This window comes from Peromyscus maniculatus, chromosome 2 (assembly GCF_049852395.1).
Source record: "Peromyscus maniculatus bairdii isolate BWxNUB_F1_BW_parent chromosome 2, HU_Pman_BW_mat_3.1, whole genome shotgun sequence".
NCBI classification, from domain to species: domain Eukaryota; kingdom Metazoa; phylum Chordata; class Mammalia; order Rodentia; family Cricetidae; genus Peromyscus; species Peromyscus maniculatus.
Window position 1 is genome coordinate 141224514 of NC_134853.1, and position 17961 is coordinate 141242474.

General features: G+C 45.6%; 1 protein-coding gene and 1 pseudogene across 4 annotated transcripts in view; one reads left to right on the top strand and one right to left on the bottom strand.

The window, feature by feature from the left end:
* Window positions 1-17961, top strand: part of Trit1 (tRNA isopentenyltransferase 1) — a 46088-nt gene that overhangs the window by 1540 nt on the left and 26587 nt on the right. The gene's annotated exons all lie outside the window — the stretch shown is intronic.
* LOC102909858 (ribosomal protein eL22-like 1 pseudogene) lies at window positions 8327-10135 on the bottom strand (annotated as a pseudogene).

A 17961-nucleotide genomic window follows, 5' to 3' on the forward strand; every position in this document is an offset into this window, starting at 1 on the left:
TTAAACATGACACAAGGCAGAGCTAATAAGTGAACAGAGCTATTTACAGAGCATTTGCAGGTGGGCAGGTCCAGGAGAATAGACTACAAGTGCTGGATTTCATGGTAAACTATTACATGCTATAGAATTCTTGGGAAGGGAGAAATCAGCGAAGGGCATGGAAAGTCGTTAATGAAGTGCCGAGGCTGGGGAGGAGACTCGGTCAGCAAAATGTCTGCTACACAAGGGTGAGGACCTGAGGTTAGATCCCCAGGACCCATATGAAGAAGCCAGGTATGGTACCACATATCTGTAACCCTAGCACAGGGCCTGTAAGACTGGAGGATCCCCAGAGCTTGCTGGCCAGCTAGTTTAGTCAGCTGGTGAACGCTGGGTTCAGTGAGAAACCCTGTCTCAAAACGTAAGGTAGAGAGCAATTGAGGAGCCTGCCTGCCATTGACCTCTGGCCTCAACGTGTGTCTGCACACACTCATGCACTCATACACACATACACACACAAATTCAGAAAATAAAAAGAAACGAATAAGTAAATACGAATTTTAAAGAAGAGCTTGAAGTGGGGCAGGGTGGCATCCATGGTAATCTTTGCTCTTAGCAAGTTGAGGCAAGAGAACTGCCCTAAGTGGGGGAGTCATTGTGGTCTACAGAGGAAGTTCCAGACCAGCCAGGACTACATAGTGAGACCTTGTCTCAAAAAAACCAAGATAAAATAAAAGGAAGGTTTGAAAAATAGGGAAATGTTACAGGGAAACCCTGTCTTGAAAAACAAAAAAGGAAAAAAGAGAAGAAAACCAAGAAAAAAGGGAAGGCATGTAATTGGAAGGAACACAAAAGACAGAATGGTCGGAAAGTATGTAGGGCAGCGAAGAGATGTCAACAGGGCCGAGTCAGAGTCTTCTGGATCGGGCGATGGATACAGGTAAGAGCAGGGTGGTAGGAACACTGATTTATAAGCAGTGTGCATAATGGTTGGGAGGAGCATATGAAGAAATTTAGGTGTGTTGAGTTATAGTCCTGTGCCCAGATACCTTGGAGACTCGATTGCCCAGGGCTTCAGTAAGATGGAGCTGCACTATGATATCTAAGAACCACTCCAGTCCTTGTGTTCTGTGGTTCTGGGCTGGTGAAGCATTAGTGGAGATGGTCTAGTTGAGGCAGAAGGGATAGTGTGATTTAGGATTCAGAGCCAGGAAGACTTTACAGGGCGTCCAAGGAGAAGTCTGTTAGCGTATATTGGGCAGTGCTGTAGACAGGCGCGTGCTCCAGGACTCTTGGATTGAGTTGTCCTGCCTCTTCACAAACATCCAGCTTGTTCCATGGCTTTGCTGAGACCTTTCTCAGAAATCATCCCTCATGTATCAGACCTAGTCCCTGTCAACACGTGTTTCAAGTGATTTTTTGTTTGTTTGTTTGTTTGTTTGTTTGTTTTGTTATTTTCTTGAGATGGGAGCTTATTCTGTAGCCCAGACAGGCTTCAAACTTGTAGCAATCCTCCTGCCTCAGCCTCTGGAGTGCTGGAATTACAAGCATGAGCCACCATGCCTGGCTAATCTTTTTTTTTTTTTTTTTTTTGAGACAGGGTTTCTCTGTGAAGCAGTCCTGGCTGTCTTGGATCTCGCTCTGTAGACTGGGCTGGCCTCGAACTCACAGAGATCCCCCTGCCTCTGCCTCCCGAGTGCTGGGATTAAAGGCGTGCGCCACCACTGCCTGGCTCTGGCCAATCATTTTAACTTCCGTTAACTTTTAAGTAATTAAGATGAATTACTTAAAGTGGGTTCTGGTGCTGAGGGTTTTTCTCTACAGTGCTGTATTCTCAGGAATGGTCATTGACTCACAGCTCTGCTGTAGTAGGGTGAGTGAGAGTTCTTTGTCGTTGTAGACGAGGACATCAGGACCCTGCCTTGTATACTGCTGACAATGTGGGAGACCTTTCGTATATTACAAAATATTTCATTCAAATGGTACTTCTTTTCCTTGTGCTAAGAATAAAACCTAGGGCATGCTAGGACAGTTACATAACCATTTAGCTACACTCCTAACCCCCAATAGCACATCTGTTGTGTGTGTGCTATGTATGTGTGGGTGCCTGTGTACATGTGCACATGTATGTGGGGGCCAGAGGACAGCCTTGGGTGTCGTTGCTTAGCTGCTGTTCACCATGCTGTTTGTTTTTGAGACACACTATCTCAAAACTCTACTGCATTCCCAATTCCCACTCCGAGCCTCCTGGGTCTTTCCAGCACTGACCTCCCACATTCAGGGCCTCCTTTTTTTTTTCTTTTTTTTTTTTTAAATCACCCACTGAGTCCAATTAGTGCCGCCTGTATGAACAACCCACCAGTGGTCACAATCCCAAATTATCCCCTCCCCCCAGCAGCCATCACTTGCTATATCACCTCAGCTAGTGTTTCTCCACCATCCACAGTGGCATTTGACTGCCTTGATCTGTGGAGGTGACCACAGGTACTCTGAGTCCATGGTTGCAACAGCCATGTCATGTTCAGAAGACGGCATAGAGCATTCTTTGCCATTTTCCAGTTCTTTTCTTCCTCCCTCCCCCTCTCCTGCCCCTCCCCCTCCCTCCCTCCTTTCTTTTTCTTTTATGTGTGTGAGTGTTTTGCCTGCATGTATGTCTGCACACCACATGCACGCAGTATCTGTGGAGGCCATAAGAGGGAATCAGATCCCTTGGAGCTGGAGTTACAGACAGTTGTGAGCCACAATGTGGGTGCCGAGAATCGAACCTGGGTCCTCTGAAAGAGCAGCCAGTGCTCTTAACTGAACTGTGTCTATGGAGCCCCATCCTTCAGCTCATAACTGTTTTTCTACTCCACCCCCACCCCCTTGATGTTCCCTGAGCCTTGTGGGGCTTGATACAGATGTCTTGTTGAGAGCTGAGCAGTCAAGTCCATTTTTCTCAGCTCGTTGACCAGTTACTGACTCCTGTCCACTGAAAGGTCTCTGCCCAAGCTCGAGAAAGTACTCATTTATGGAGTGACTTGGCTGGCGCAGCTGTGCTGAGCTGAAAGGTGAATTTCTCCGATCCTCTGGCTCTGGCAGGCTCCATTTGGTGCTGCCTAGAGGAGAGGCAAGTGGGAGCCGTTGGTTTCCGCAGCCTCAAGCCTCAGTGTTTTCTGGGTTCTGCTGTGGGGAAGGGGAGGCTGTAGGTCCTTTTCTGGTCTTTCTCTCAGACCCTTGTATGCCATCCACCGTGGCCTCTTCTGGCTCTTGGGTGCTTGCAGGCACATTCAGAATTGTATGTTTGTGACTAGAATGTGAAGATTAAATTTCCTTTATCCTTGAGGATTATTAATATATGAAAAACATAGAAGATTTTTGATCTTTCTGAACTGTGTTTAATTTTAGACTGTGTTTAATTTTGGATGTTTATAACATTTCCCCTTGGTCCCAATTGGAGAACACTGATCTTTGATTTTTTTACTTTCAAGTGCAAATATGCAATAAAATATCTATGTCCTATTAACTGAGTATGCACAGTTACACCCAGTTCTTCGTTTCTGTCTTTGCTCACCATTGTGCTCTGTTAAAAGTGGAGCTCATTTTCCAGCCTGAAAGGAGGGGATGCTTTTTGTGGTTGTTTTATTTTTTATGAAACAAAGTCTCCTCCCTGTATAGTCCAGGCTGGCCCCGAACTCATAATCCTCTTGCCTCAGCTTCTCAAATGGAGTTACTACTTAAATTATTTTTATTTTATGTATGTTTGCTTGCGTATGTGTATGTGCACCATGTGTGTGCAGTGCCCTCCAGAGGCCAGAAGAGGGCATTGGATCCCCTGGAACTGGAATAATAAATGATTGTGAGCCACAATTTGGTTGCTGGTAACTTGGCTCCTCTGCTAGAGTAAGTGTTCTTAACCTTTGAGCCATCTCTCCAACCCCTGGAGATGCTTCCTTTTGATGCTTTAGCAGAATATATTTTATAAATACATAAACAAGATGTCTTTTTGAAGACAAGGTTTCACAGAGCCCAGGCTGCCTTCAAGCTCGGTATGTAACTGGAGAGCCCAGAGGATGATCTTGAACTCATCTTCCTGACTCCTCCTCCTAAATGCTGGGGTTATAGGTATGTGCTACCACATCTGGCTTTATACTCTTATTCTCTTATTTATTTATTTATTGTTGTTTTTTCTTTTTTTTTTTTTTTTTTTTTTTGGTTTTTCGAGACAGGGTTTCTCTGTGTAGCTTTGCGCCTTTCCTGGAGCTCACTTGGTAGCCCAGGCTGGCCTCGAACTCACAGAGATCCACCTGGCTCTGCCTCCCGAGTGCTGGGATTAAAGGCGTGCGCCACCAACGCCCGGCTTATTGTTGTTTTTTCAAGACAGGGTTTCTCTGTGTAGCTCTGGCTGTCCTAGAACTCCTTCTGTAAACTAGTCTGGCCTCAAACTCAGAGATCCACCTGTCTATGCCTCCCAAATGCTGAGATTAAAGGCGGGTGCTACCACTGCCCTGTGGCTTTATACTCTTTAAAAAATTAAAATTATTATTATGATTTTATGTGTATAGGTATTTTGCCTGCATGCATATTTGTATACCACTTGCGTGCCTAGTGTCTTTGGAGAGCAGAAGAGGGCATTGGATCCCTTAGGCCTGGAGTGACAGATGGCTGTGAACCACATGTGGATGTGCGAATCAAGGCCAGGTCCTCTGCAAGAGCAGCCAGTGCTGTTAACCACTGAGCCTTCTCTCCAGCCCCTAGGCCTTATACTCTCAAAATTAAAAATTTTTTTTTCAATTTATGTGTAATAGTTGTGTGAATGCTTCATGTGTGTGGGTGCCCATGGAAGCAAGAAGAAGGCGTCAGGTTCCCCAGAGCTGGAGTTACAGGTGGTTGTGAGCCACAGTGTGGGTGCTGAGAACTGAACCTAGAGCAGTAAGTGCTCTCTTCTCCTAGAGCAGTAAGTGCTCTCAACTGAAGTGCCACCTCTCAAGTCCCTTAATACTCTCTAAATCTTCACAGTAAGTAACATAAAGTAGACATTATTTAGTAGTTCAGGAACTATGTCCAAGATCTGTAGATCTGTTACTGAGCACAGTTCTCTGTTTTACGTGTCTAGTGATTTTCCTCTTTAGGTTAGTCAGGAGCTGTAGGATTCAGTCACAGAGAATGGTACCTAACCTGTACGCCACTCATCTCTCAAGGCAATATGCTACATTTTGATCAGGAGCTAAAATGTACCTTAAGATTCATAATAGGAAGCCTGGTTAGGCAGTATACAAATTGTAACGACACTTAGGAAGCAGAAGCCGAAGGACCAGAAATTCAAGTCATTTCCAGCTGTATAGTGAGGGCTACTTGAGATCCTGTCTCAAAGAACAAACAGCAGGGCCGGCGAGGTGGTTCAGCAGTAACGGTGCTTGTCGCTAAGCTTGAGGCCCTGAGTTTGATCCCTGGCACCAGCATGGTGGTAAGAGAGAGAACTGACTTCTGCAAGTTGTCCGATGACCTCCATACAGATTCTGGGGCATGTCTCCCCCATAAGTAGAATTTTTTAAAACTCACCAAAAAAAAAAAAAAAAAAAAAAAAAAAAAAAGAGAGAGAGAGAGAGAGATTCATAATGTGGATAATGGTGATGAATGTCAAATGGAGTATTGAGCAGACTGCTGGCCACTGCATGTGCTGTTAGGGGCTAAAACTTGGTATAGCCACAAAATGGAATTTAGCATCAAGTTGGTACCCAAGATGAATGTTTATTGAGACAAAGGAGAGACTCAGTCTGTGGGGAGCCCAGACAGTGCTGGAAACCTCCTTGTTGTTAACAGCCACAGATGAAAGGGAGGCAAGTGGAGAGTGATAATTAGAAAGGCTTTTCAAGTTTCCAAGTGGAGTTTTAATTTATTTTTATTTGTTTATGGTTTGAGATGGGGTCTGGTTGTATTATCCAGGCTGGTTTCAAATTCATAGACTCAAGTGATCCTCCACCTCAGCCTCCCAAGTAGCTAGACTATAGTCCCTGTGACTATTACTTCTGAATTTTAATATTCCACTTAGGTGTGCTCTTTGAATGTTTATATTCAGAAATATGCCAGTAACTAAACAAAATTGTAAAGGTGTGTCTCACATAAGCACAGGTTGTGCACACACATTTGAGCGTGTGCACACACACATTCACAGACTGATGTCAGGCATCTTTCTCTGTTGCTTTCTAGCTTTTGTTTGTTTCTCAAGATAGGGTTTCTCTGTGTAGCCCAGGCTGGCCAGGAACTTGCTCTGTAGACCAGGTTGGCCTTGAACTCAGAGATTTGCCTGCCTCTGCCTCTCAACTGCTGGAATTAAAGGCATGTACCACTACCTCTAGGCTATTAATTATTATATTAAGGATTTGTTTATTTTTTTTAATGTGTGAGTGTTTTGCCTGTAAGTGCACCATGTGCATGCAGTGCCTGTTAAGGCCAGAAGAGGGCACTGGATCCCCTAGAACTAGAGTTGGAGACAATTTGGGCTACCTTGTGGATGCTGGGAACCAAACCCAGGTCTTCTGTAAGAGCAGCAAATGCTTTTAACCACTGAGCCACCTCTCTGACCCCCTTTTTTTGAGACAGTCTTTCCCAGAACCTGGAGCTTACTGGTATTTGCTAGACTGACAGCCCGGGAGCCTACCTGTCTGCAGAGATAGAGATGTGTATCGCCCCGCTGGCCTGTCATCGGTTGCTGGGATCTGAACTGAGGTCCTCATGCTTGCAGGGCAAAGCACTTGTACTCACGGAGCCTCCCCAGCCCTTGCCAAACACTGTCTCAGGTCAGCCTCCCTCCCTTCCTCTCTCCTTCCTCAGGGTCTCATAACCCAGACTGTCTTCATTCCCATAATCCTTCTTCCTTTAACTCCTAGAGGTGTCTGAAGAGCTGAGATTATGTGCTACTGAATTTGGCTAGACTTTTCCTTCCTTCCTTCTCTTCTTTCTTCTCTCTCTTTTTCTCTTCCTTTTTTTTTTTTTTAAAGATTTATTTACTTATGTATACAGTGCTCTGTCTGTGTGTATGACTGCATTCAAGAAGAGGGGCATCAGATCTCATAGATGGCTGTGAACCACCATGTGGGTGCTGGGAACTGAACTCAGGCCCTCTGGAAGAGCAGTCAGTCTCTTAACCTCTGAGCCATCTCTCCAGCCGCCCCTCCCGCCCCGCCCCTTCTTGTGGGTGGTACTAGAGATTGAGCTCAGCCTGTGCACTTTTCTGAGCTAGAGCCTCAGCCTTTTGTCTTCATTGTCTTGCATGTCATACTTTTGTTACCCTTTGTCCTAACTTAACCATAGGGACTGTCCTAGGTAAATTTTGGTTAACTTGACAACATAAGCTAGAGTCATTTGGGACAAAGGAACCTCCATTCAAAAAATACTCCCACCAGATTGGCCTGAGGTGCTTTTCTAGATTGGTGAGGGAGGGCCTAGCTCGCTGGGCCATCTGAGGGTTGGTTGTCTCAGGTGCTATAAGAAAGCAGGCTGAACAAGGTAATAAGCGGCACTCCTCCATGGCTTCTGCATCAGTTCCTGCCTCCAGGTTCCTGTCTTGACTTGCCACAGTGACGGAGTATGTACATGAGAGTTATAAGATGAAATAAACCCTTTCTTTCCAGATTGCTTTTGGTCATGGTGTTTATCACAGTAGTAGTAATCCTAACTGAGGCAGGGTCATTCCATGGCAGCCTTTTACAAGTAACTTTTCTAGGGAAGACTTTTTTGATAAACATTGAATAAGTATTTTAATGTACAGCTCATGCCATTAAATACTTGTACTTGATCTGAGGCAGGAGGATTCCCATGAGTATGAGGCCAGCCTGGGCAGAAAGAAGGAAGGGAGAGAGAGAGAGAGGGAGGGGGAAAAAGAAGTGAGTGCTAAAGTTAAGTACTGAGGTGAAATAACAATACTGGTAAGGATTACAGGTCTGAAGTGGGGCTTTTGTCTTGCGAGCCCGATAAACAATGACTTGAACATCTAGCATCTGAAGGTCCTGCTTCTCGCTTTGGTTTAGGCCTGTGGTTTGTGGAGTGGGATGTCAGAGTGACTCTTTGAGGGATCACTGTCTTAGGGATTCCTTCTGGGTTCTCCTGTGCATTTCTGTATGGCTCTGACAGAAGCGACCCTTTGTACTGATAGTCCGATTTTTCCAAGTCCTGATTGTTTCTCAATGTATAGAAACATAAATATTCTCATGCAACAGTAAGAGTCCGAATTCAAGGGGAAGCCAGTAACATAATCCTTGCTTTCCAGGATGGAAAACTGAGTGAGGTACAGAAAGATTAAAGAGCCGCCTAGAGATCATACCGCAAGACATCTGCACACCTGGAAATTGGATCTGGCTCTTCAAACTCATTTGTAGAGTGTGATCCAGTGCAGGAAGATAATACTGAAGGTCTTCCTTTCAGTCTGGGTTGTCATCTTGGCATGCAGATCCAAGATGGAGTGCATCGCCTTTAGTGACTGCAGAACCTGAAGGCGCTTGCTGACCATGTGCACTGCCTGCCTGAAAGTGGAGACGACTGAGTGTGTGCTAAGAGGAGACAACTCTTTCTGTTTGGTTTATGGAGAGGAAATGTCTCTGATGCCCTAATTCTTTGAGTCCTGGAGGGAAGCAGTATCAGACATAGGAGCACAGTTCTCTTTGTGTTTTCCCAAAGCTACAGGAGAGAGGCAGACGGCTTTTGGCACACTGACTAGTCAGCAGGCTCTCTGTCAGCTAATAGATGTGGAACTCTGTGTTCTTTTTGTCTGCTTTGGGACATAATTTAGGAACAATGTTTTGTACTAAAGGACTGTCTGTCTGATAGTGCTCAAGGGAGATCTGGGAGGCATGGGGGCAGGATATGAAAGGAGAGATGGGATGGTGCCTCATAGTGGCTTCACAGGACTGAGATAAAAAAGGCACAAAGACCTGTTAACCAGGAGAGAGACAGGGCCTATCCAGAGGGTTTTTATCACTACCAGCAGCTAGTCTTTAAAATAACGTGACAAGAGGCCAAGAAGGAAATTTCAAATGTTTTTGACTCACGGGGAGACAGAGGGGGTGGCGTTTAGATAATGGTTTCTAGGTCACTTGGTTTACTTCCATATTAAATAGTTTATTCTGTGTAGGTTCTGCATATATGGTCACTTTTTGCTCCTGGCAGGAAGCCCCTCATGTTAGAAAGGAGAAGTGACTACTGGCTGATGGGAAACCACAGCAGGGAGAACAGATGAGGCTGGAGATTGAGCTTGAGCTGAGGCATTGCCCTGCTCCTTCAGTGACATGTCAGAGATGGTTCACACCATCTGGAACTCCAGCTCCAGAGGATCCAGTGCCCTCTTCTGACCTCCTCCTGCACCAGCATACATGGGCACGTACATATGTACATGCAAAACATTCATAACCTAGAATAAGTAAATCAAAAATGATTTTTAAAAAGGAACCAGCATACCAAAGGCATTGCATTGTCTCCTGTCTCCTTAGAAGCACATGTCCTTCACACTTCAGGAACGGCAGGCACCCCTCCGCACAGAGGATTCTTGAGGGACTGTCGTAGGAGGTGAAACTAACAACAGAGACCCTAGGAACGGATTGTTGAGGTCCTTAAAGGCCATGCCGTGAGGTTTGGGGTTTAGACAGGGGAGGGAGGGTGGCTCTGGGGGCCGAAGGGAGGGTGGGTCAGAGGAAGCCTGGGTTCTGCAGCGTTGGTCTGCGTGGCTGAATGAATTAGATATTTTTCCCCTAGAATTTTTTTAGAGTACAATGATTTTGATTCACTGATAATTGAAGTCTGTTTTTAGGTTTCTTTCTGTAGCATACTTGCATTTTATTAAAGAACAAAGGCCAAATAGTCCTCAGACGCTCACCCAGCTTCATCTTGGCTGACCTGGAAATAATGAAGGTCATAGTCTCCTTGTCAGATGCCAAGATTCTTCTTAAGCATTTCTTGGTAAGGTATTTCAGATGCCTTTTAGAGAACTGTTTCTTAGAAACAACTGTGATTTTATTCTTCAGGCCTTCATTGAGAACAGCATTTCCCAGATTTCCAGTTTTTTCATTGACTTTAATCTTCTCCCATAGAAACTGTTCCACATTCCACCTTCTGCTGGATGAGCAGGGACCAAATCAAAACTCCTAGTTGATCTCCCAGGCTTCTTGTCTTTCTGCAGCACCATCTTGACCAGAGCTCTGGGAAGAGCTTTCTTTCTAGAATTTACACACACACACACACACACACACACACACACACACACACACACACACACACACACACACACACACACGGCTGTCCTGGAACATGATCTGTAAACCATGCTGGCCTTGAACTCACAGAGATCCTCCTGCTTCTGCCTCCTGAGTGCTGGGATTAAAGGTGTGAAACATCACCATCTGGCTCTTTCTAGATTTTTAATTTGTACTGTGTGTGTGTGTGTGTGTGTGTGTGTGTGTGTGTGTGTGCGCGCTTACGAATGTGCCACAGAGCAGGTATAGGGTCAGGGTGGGGATGGGTCTGTGGACACCTTGTTGGAGTTGTTCTCGCCTTTCACCGTGTCTGGGCTTGAACTCAGATCATCAGGCTCTGTGCTAACCGTCCTCACATGCTGGTGTGTTTTTAGGACAGAATCTCGCTTTCACCCAGGATAGCCTCAAATTCACAATCCTGCTTCAGCCTCCAGAGTGCTGGGGTTTCAGGCATATGTCACCTCCCAGTACCACAGTCCTATATTTGTTTTCCTGCAAGCCATCCCTCCATCCTGCCGTCATCCATCCTTCCAGGATGTAAGGCTCTAATTCCTCTTCCATTCAGTGAGGGACCGTTTTGTTAACTCATTTCTAAGGAGTTTGACCAGATGCTGTCTTATTACTGGAGTGGGAAAGCAGAGTAGTGTGGAAAGAGAAATAACAAGACAAATACAATCTTAATTCAACGGTCAAAATTCCCACCACCGATAACAACTCAGGTTGATTATTCCTGATGTAATGCAGTGCAGAAGGTGTCACCAGACTAATTGTGAGAAACCAAACTCAAATTGGGGGACGGTGAAGAAAAGAGCTGACCAGTGCATCAGATGGACCGAGGACATGAAGCTAAAGAAAAACTGAAAGCTGTCCTGACTCGAGGAGACCAAGGACAATGATTAGATGACTGGGCTCATGCCTATGATACTTTCCTAGTTCTTAGCATATCATGATGACGGAAGATGTGAGGACAAGCTGGAGGAAACAAGACAGACACGCTGTATATTGCCTTCTGACCGCCACACTCATGCACACACATCACACACACTCACCTAATAATAAAAAAATAAAAATAAATCAAACCAACCACCAAACAAATAACAAAAACCAAACAAGCAAAAGGCCCAAAACAAAATTTTGCTTAGGATGTAGCATTAACAGGTAGAATGCTTGCCTAGCATGAGCACAGAGCTCTGGGTTCCATCCCCATGACCACAATAAACCAGATGTGGTGGCACATGCCTGTAGCTCCACCACTGTAGAGCTAAAGACAGAAGAATCAGGAGTTCCAGATCAACCTTGACTAGTGAATCTGAGGCTAGCCTGGGCTACATGAGACCCTATTTTAGAAAGGAAGGAAGGGAGAGAGTGGAAAAACCCAGTAAACAGCAATCACCTTCTTATTGTCTATAATATATTTGCATTTTAATGTAACTTATAACCTGAAAAGTAGTCTCAGCAGTTATTCCTGTGGGAACCAAAGTTCCCAACTACAGTGCTGTGGAGTTTTATTTTAGCCACAGAATTTAGTAGTAAGCTCCCTTTGCTTCCCGAGTGTGTGTGTGTGTGTGTGTGTGTGTGTGTGTGTGTGTGTGTGTGCGCGCGCGCGCTGTGTGCAAGTGCATATGCTGGTTCTGAGCTGTCATCCTCCTGCTTCAGCTTCCCAAATACTGGTATTCAGGTGTGCCCCACCACACCCAGTCCCTACCCCAGTCCTGTCCTAGTTATGACGGACATTTGTAATGGGTGGATTATCGCGGTCTGTAGTCTGTCCTGGGTTTCCAGAGTGTTCTGGGATTTGTGTGTGGTAATGGGTCCTACATGTGCCATGGCAGTCCTGGACCTAAGGAGGATGCTGTTGGGTTGTTTTTAAATTGAGGTTATTTAAATTCCACATGAAATGAGCAATTCTGTGGCATAATTCACAGTGTTATATAGCTAATACTTCTATCTGGCTGCAAAACAGTCTCACCCTAGGAAAATATCCCAGTCCCCGTTAAGCAGCTTCACCATTTCCCTCCCCAGCAGCCAGGAGCTTCAGTCAGCCTTCCCTTCCCTTGTCAGTCTAACCAGTTAAATATGTAAGTCTGTGTCCGCCTTCTGTGGTGCTCACCATGTGTAGGTGCTGGGGCTGAGCACGCTGGGCCACAGACAAGTGCGCTAACCTGATGGGCATTGGCCCTTTGGGCTGTTAGAAACAGTATTGCAATGAGTAAGCATGATCATGAGTTTGGGTACCCTTTTTGATTATCCCCCTCAATTATTTGGATATATACCTAGCATTGCTAAGTCATGTGGTAATTATGTGTTTAACTTTGAGGAACTTCCTAACCAATATGACCACGTGACCACATCAATTTTACATTTCCACCAATAGTGTATCAGGATGCCAGTTTCTCCATATCTTCTTTAATTATATATATATATATATATTTTAAAGCTGGTTGTAGTGGTTCACACCTTTAATCCCAGCACTTGGGAGGTAGTCTGGTTTACATTGTGAGTTATAGGACAGCCAGAGTTACATAGTCTCAAAAAAAGAAAGAAAAAAGACTTGGAGACATTCTGGGTTCAACTAGATGGCTCAGTGGTTAAGACATTTTCTGACAACCTGAGTTTGACCCCAGGCACACTTGGTGGAAGAGCCGGGTGGTGGTGGCACACACCTTTAATCCCAGCACTTGGGAGGCAGAGGCAGGCGGATCTCTGTGAGTTCGAGGCCAGCCTGGTCTACAAAGCGAGTTCCAGGAAAGGTGCAAAACTACACAGAGAAACCCTGTCTCGAAAAACAAAAAAACAAAAACAAACACTTGGTGGAAGGCGAAAACTGACTTAGGAAAGTTGTTTTCCGACCTCCACATAGCACCACGGCATGGGCGTGCCCTTCCCTGCCGCTAAATAAATTGAAAATGAAATTTAAAAAGCCATTCTAATGCTTATGAAAGTAGTATCTAATTTTAGTTTTGGTGTACAGTTCCCTAATGACTCTTGGTGGTTTCGTTGACCTTTTTTCCCAGAGGTGGGGATGGAGCCCCTGCTAGGTGAGCACTCCAGCGCTGAACTACAGCCCCCAGCCCTGCCTCCAAACTCCGAAAAATGTGGTAACCCTCCCCTCCAGTGTAGGGGGGACTCATGGTCTCATATACGCCAGGCAAGTGCTGTACCGCTGAACTGGAGCCCCTCGGCTCACTTTACTCACTCGTTTATTTATCTACTTACTTACTTACTTTTTCATTTTTAATTTGAGCCAGGGTCTCTATATGTAGACTGAGGTTGTCTTTAAACTAACTATGTAGCCGAGGCTGGCCTCAAAGTTGTAGGTCTCCTCCTGTCTCAGTCGGGTAGTGCTGTACTTAGATGCAGGAACCTCCCTGAGGCAGCTTTATGTTGCTTGCTTGCTCATTTGCTTATTTATTTATTTTTTAGAGTTACTCAGGACCTCTGGAAGAGCAGTCAGTGCTCTTAACTTCTGAGCCATCTCTCTGACCCTTGGTTGTTTATTTTTAAATTGGGTTGTTTGTCTTTTTGTTGTTGAGCTGCATGTATTACATTATGTTTTTTTTTTTTAAGGAAGTTTGTATCAGTGGTATGTCCCCCCCCCCATAATCCAGTATTATATTACCTGTCTTTCCTTCTCGTTAGTCTGATAACCAAGTAGCGTGCCTGCCTGCCTGCCGCCTTCCCCCTCCTCCTCTTCCTCCTCCTCCTTTTCCTAGTGGTATCAGTTGTATTTTCAAGGGTATATTGATTGGCCTTTTGTATTTCTCTGCCTTTGAATATTCTTTTCTTATTTGTTGTGTTCATTTCTGTAGAATGGTTTTCATTTGTATGTTTATTGATTGGTGAGACCTTTCTGTATTATGCTTGGTATTTTGTTGTTTTGTTGCTGTTGTTGTTTGTGTTGTTGTGTGTGTGTGTGTGTGTGTGTGTGTGGTGTTTTTGTATTTTCCTTTTTTTTTTCTTTTTTCTTTCTTTTTTTTTTCTCGAGACAGGGTTTCTCTGTGTAGCTTTGCGCCTTTCCTGGAACTCACTTGGTAGCCCAGGCTGGCCTCGAACTCACAGAGATTCGCCTGCCTCTGCCTCCCGAATGCTGGGATTAAAGGCGTGCGCCACCACCGCCCGGCGCGTGTTTTGAGATAGGGTCTCGTGCAGCTCAGGCAAGCCTCAAGCTGACTATATAGCCAAGTCTCGACCTCCTTATCCCTTCCACTTCCCCTTCTCTAGAGCTGATGTAGGGGAGAGGTCCTTGCTCACTTCTGGGTGAAAAAAACCTTACCAAACCCCACCAATCCCTGAGCTGAAATCTCACCAATCCTCACCCTGGAAATCTCCAGCCTCGAAAACTGCCCCCCAGAGACCCTCTATAAGCCTGTCTTCTGCTCAGTTCCTGCTGCTTGCTGGGGTGGAGCCAGCCCCCCTCCTGTGTTTTTCTGTCCTAATAAATCTCTTGTGTGAGGTTTGTTGTGTGTTGTGACTTTGTGGGATTCGTTGGCTCCCGACTGCCAGGATACCTCTCCCTTCAGAGCTGTAACCCTTCCATAGGGAACCTCTCCCTCAGAGCTGTAACCCTTCCATAGGGAACCTCTCCCTCAGAGCTGTAACCCTTCCATAGGGAACCTCTCCTCTCAGAGCTGTAACACTTCCATAGGGAACCTCTCCTCTCAGAGCTGTAACACTTCCATAGGGAACCTCTCCTCTCAGAGCTGTAACACTTCCATAGGGAACCTCTCCTCTCAGAGCTGTGACACTTCCATAGGGGACCTCTCCCCTCAGAGCTGTGACACTAAGCTGGGATTGTGGATGTGTGCCGATACACCTGGCTGGTGTTGTCTTGTGTGCTAGTTTTTTAGTCATGTGCTCCCACCCCCATTTTTTGGTCATACAAACTTATAATTTGCATATTATTGTAGATTAGCATTCTTTTAAAAATAATTCACGTCTGAAGTTTATGCTTCTCTGAAGTGGTGGAATTTACAGGCGACTCATATCTGTAATCCCAGCATTTTGCAGGCTTCCATAGAAGGATCCATTTGAATTTGGACCAGCCTGTACTACATAGTGAGCTTCAATAGCTACTCTTGTTTTGAGGGGGAGGGGTTTTGAGACAGGAGTCCCAGATCTCGCTCTGTAGACCAGGCTGGCCTCGAACTCACAGAGATCTGCCTGGCTCTGCCTCCTGAGTGCTGGGATTAAAGGCGTGCGCCACCACCGCCCGGCCATAGCAACTCTTCTAAAGGAAAACATTGAATTGGGGCTGGCTTACAGTATAGAGGTTTAGTCCATCATCATGGTGGCAAGCATGGCAGCACACAGACAGACATGGTGCTAGAAAAGGGGCTGAGAGTTCTGCCTCAGAACCCTCGGGCAGCAGGAAGAGAGAGGGAAGGAGGGAGGCAAACAGATACAGACAGAAAGAGAGAGACACTGGGCCTGGCTTGAGCATTTGAAGCCCCAGAGCCCACCCCCAACAGCATGCTTCCTTCAACAAAGCCACACCTACGCCAACAAGGCCACACCTCCTAATCCCTGGCAAGAAGTGCCGCTAATGGCCAAGCATTCACATATATGAGCCTATGGGGGCCATTCCTATTCAGACCACCACAAGGTTCCCTACACATTCTTGTAGGCGATTGCAGATGACCATGAAGCCCTTCTTTATAAACTCTTTTCCCCTTCCCCACCTTCTTCCCTCTCTTCTCTTTGTCTGTTTCTTTCATTTCTTTTTCTTCTTTTGCATGTGTGTGGTAGTGTGTATGTGTGTTCATATGTGTGGGTTGTTTGGAGGCCCAAAGTTGATGTCAGGTCTCTTCATTCCTCTTTACTTATGAGTCAAGGTTGTCTGCTGAACCTCAAGCTTGCCAATTCTGGCTTCTCTAGCTAGCAAGCTTGCCCAGGAACCTGTCTTTGCTGCACACTTCTGTGCTTTCTGTGAGCTCTGGAAAACTCTGTTCCTTATGCTTGTGTGCTGTGTTCACGGAGCCGGTTCCCCAGCCCTCCTCTTCCCTTGTTTACATCTCACAGTCCAGCATAGCACTGGACTGTGGTTTTCAACCTTTCCTGCATGTTAGGGTCACTGTGGGTCACTTGGGAGTGTCAAGAGCACTGCTACTGGTTACAGCAATTAGCTAGTATCCTAGCATCTGTTGATGGCAAACCTCAAAGCCGGTATCCTTTCCTAAGCTACAGTTTGTTGTTACTCTGAGGTCTTCCTTTTACCTGGCAGACACGTTTGTTTTCCTGGAAAGCTGGGTTTTACTCTCAGCCCTGCTACTATATATAGGTATGATTTTGGACAAGTCATGATTCTGGGTCTGAGCTTCCTCTTTGGGTATGTTAGGATGGGCAAATGTGCTGGGTTAGAACAGCAGTTGTCAGTATTTTGTTAAGAGACTCTAAGGGTCATACATTGTCCCAGTGTCTAAAGCCCCTTTTGTTATTGGAGCTGTGAGGGTCAGACAGAGCCTGGGCCCTGACAGCCCTAATAGTTGGGTTTAACCACCTGTCTTTTGTTTATTTTTTGAGACAGAGTCTTTCTTTGAAGACTGGAACACTCTATATAGACCAGGCTGACCTTGAACTCACAGAGATCCTCCTGCATCTGCCTCCTGAGTGCTGAGATTAAAAGAATGTACCACCACTGCCCGGTGGCTGGCACCCATCTTTAGTAGGTCAGTTAAACAGACAAGCATAGCGAAAAAGCAAGGAAAGCAGATTTATGCAATGTGGCCACAATGGGAAGAGGAACAGATAAAGAATGGAGTCCAGTGACAGCTGCCCATCTCCACCTCCATTCTAGTCAAGGTATGGTGCTGCCATCTCGTCATTGTCTCGGCTTCAGCCTCTCCTGCAGGGCAGTCTGACAAGGTGTCAGAACTCTGAAATGTCTTCCTAGGAATGCATCTCCTCATCTGGTGACCCCAGGGTTCAACCTTTTCCCTCTCCCAGCATGGGATTCCTGGGGAAATTCCATTTCCTCGGGGATCAGTATTTGAATAGTCTGCTAGCCAAAAGAAGGGCCCAGGAATCTGTTTAGAATAGTCTCGTTCCGAGCCATGGAGTTGCTGCCAAGCCTGAGGACCACACGGTGGGAGAAAGAAGAAAAGCAACTTGTGAAGTTGTCCTGGCTCCCAGCACTTTCAGAACACTCACACTTTAGCTCTGGTATAGTGTGGTTCTCTTCTTTCAAACACTTGCCAGGGACTCACCTCCAAGAGCCAAGGACAATCATGCTTAATCACTAGTAATTAAATATATTAAATATAATGTCATGCAGTTAATGTAGTACTTACCGTCTGCTGGCACTGTTCTAAACACTTCACGTATATTAACTAATTATCAGAATACTCAGGAAAGAATGTAGATGTGCTCATTATCCTCACTTTACTGATGAGGAAACTTAAGGGAAAATAAAAATTAGATACTTAACCTGCGAGTTGAAGGCTCCAGCTGGGTAAAGAGCCCGAATTTCAAGCTGACAGTCTTCTCCTTTATCCTGTACACACAGCTGCCTTCCCTCACTCGCCCGCCATGCTCTTCCAGTTAGTGCAGTGCTCAGTTAACACTGAAGACGTCAGATGTAGGCCACCAGCCTGGCCGGAGCCTCTCCGCCGCCGCCGGCACACAAGTCATTTAACACAACAGCACCGAATTGAAAAAAGATTTATTTTTAATGATGTGTACTTGTGCACACCTGAGTGTGTGCACCCTGAAGGCCAGAAGAGGGTGTTGGATCCCCTGGGACTGAATTACAGGTGGAGTTACA